Consider the following 2781-nt stretch of genomic DNA (forward strand, 5'->3'; position numbering starts at 1 on the left):
TTGCCACTGTGACCATATTTCTAAGACATTTATAATTATTCCAGTTTGCTTGATCAAGATATTTTCTGTAAAAACTCAATGCTTTATCTATCTCTGTGAGTAGTTTTTGGAAATCCTGTATGTAGTGTAGAGAGCATATCTACCTAACAATATATTAATATTATCGCTCAAAAATTGAAGTTTTCCATCAATACTGTTAATATAAATATATTATTCCAAGGACCTCAGTTCAGCCGAAACATTCTTGTAATTGAACAATTTAAAATTTCTCAGAGTTTTAAATATATATTTTTTTAATTTTCTAATGTTTAAATGTGATATTAAATGAAATTAACTCATAGTCCCTCCCACCCTCATGTAGCACCTCAACTCTTGAGACTAGATTATATACAGAGTGTTCATTTGAAAACTTCCCACCACGGATTTATCGAAAACCACTGTTTAAAAAAAAACCGCCGAAATACGTCAAAAGGTTTGTCAAGGAGGACAACTTTCTAACCTAAAATTACATCACCCCCTTTCACCCTCTGCCCCCCAGGGTCATTCCCTTAAAAATTTTAATTAGCAAGGTGTAAGTAATAGCTTGTTTAAAAGGTCTTCCGAAGTCTTTTATTTTGACGTTTGATTTTTTTAAATCGGTCGATTCGTTTTCGAGAAAATTAGAAAAATCTTTGTTTATCTTAATTTGTTTATCTTAAGTTCTTTATAGTTGCTAAGGAAAATAAAGAATTTATTTTGCCGTCAGTTACATTTGTGACAGTCTTGGAATAGTGAAAATTTATTTGTTGAATTGAAGATTTTACTACCAAAATGGTTTACACTAGCCGCACACTAGCCGAAAGAGTGGAGATTAGTCTAATTTATGGTGCCCAAAATCAATGTGCTCGGCAAACTGCCGTAACGTTTAATGCCAGACATCCGGAGAAGATAACTTCGCACAGGTATGTTTTGGACCTTGTTACTAAGTTTACTGAAACTGGATCTGTTGCAAATAAAAAACGTGATCATCGGCGAATTTTGGATGAAGCCGCTCAAAACCGAAGAAGTTGAAGTTTTGGGTCATTTTGGAATAAATCCTAATACTTCATTACGCAAAATTGTTGCTGCCACTGGTATTTCATTAGGCTCTATTCACACAATTACCAAACTTCATAAATTTCATCCATTCAAAATGAAAATATTGCAAGAGTTAACCGAAGACGATTTCGATAGGCGAGTTGAGTTTTGTGAAAAAATGACTGAAGCGATTAATGATAATACTATTCATGTAAAGAATATCTGATGAATGCACATTTTATCTAAATGGATTTGTTAATAATATAACTGTAGTAGACTAATAGACATTGGAGCAATGTAAATCCTCATGCATTTTTAGATGGGCATACCCAGTACCCTCAAAAAATTAATGTATGGGCAGGCATTTTAGGAAATAAAGTGATTGGGCCATTATTTATTAACGGAAATTTAAATGGAGACATTTATTTGGATATGTTGGAAAATACCATCAATCCGCTTATCACTGAATCCATTGAAAACCAAATCGATGATGATGGAAACCCTATACTTGATGAGGCTGAAATATATTTCCAGCAAGACGGCGCTCCTCCTCGTTATGTTCTTCCCGTTCAGCAATGGCTAGACGACGAGTTTCTAGATAAATGGATAGGGCGAAGGGGCCTATAGAATGGCCTGCTAGATCTCCTTATATAACGCCGTTAGACTTTTTTCTATGGGGTCATTTGAAATTTATTGTGTTTACTCTCCAACTTCGTCAACGCATCATGGACAGCTGCCATGATATCCCACAACATGTTTTTGAAAATGTCTGTCAGGAATTTGAACATCGCCTTTATCATTGTTTGGCCAAAAACGGGCAACATTTTGAACACTTATTGAAATAAAAACTGATATTTTCATGTTTTTGTTTTCTATCTGAACAAATTAAGATAAACAAAGATTTTTCTAATTTTCTCGAAAACGAATCGACCGATTTAAAAAAATCAAACCTCAAAATAAAAGACTTCGAAAGACCTTTTGAACAAACTATTACTCGATACCCCTTGCCATTTAAAATTTTTAAGGGGATGACCCTGGTGGCCAGAGAGTGAAAGGGGGTAAAGTAATTTTAGGTTAGAAACTTGTCCCCCTTGACAAACCTTTTGACGTATTTCGGCGTTTTTTTTTTAATCAGTGGTTTTCGATAAATCCGTGGTGGGAAGTTTTCAAATGAACACCCTGTATGTTTGTGATAAAGTAATCCAATAGTGTCCAATATCGTCTTTTGTTATTCTAGTTGGTTGGTTGACTAATTTATAAAGTCCGGAGCTTGTTAAAAAATTGAAAACAAGCTTTCAGTTGTACTCATTTACTTTACGAAGGTCGGCATTGTAATCACCCACACAAAAAATACTTTCAAACATCGGTAATAAATTGGCTAACCTGTTTTCACGTTCATTGAAGAAATCTACATAGCTTTGATTTGGAAACCTATAAGAAACTCCAAAGCCATATTCCCAGTTGAAAAAACTAATTTTTATCCACAACTGCTCCATATCCTCCGCCGTTTGTATAACCGAACAGGGTCTGGATTTTTTAATGTAGACACCCACACCACCACCATTCTTACCCCTATCCCGATTAAATAAATTGTACCCATCAATGTAAACCTGTGTATCTTGCGATGATAACCAAGTTTTCGTAAGACCAAATATATCTGGCTTTCTCGAGAGAATGCGACTTTTAGATTGATAAAAATGCGGAATTAGACGTCCAATATTTAAG

Source organism: Anthonomus grandis, chromosome 22 (genome assembly GCF_022605725.1).
Source record: "Anthonomus grandis grandis chromosome 22, icAntGran1.3, whole genome shotgun sequence".
Classification (NCBI taxonomy): domain Eukaryota; kingdom Metazoa; phylum Arthropoda; class Insecta; order Coleoptera; family Curculionidae; genus Anthonomus; species Anthonomus grandis.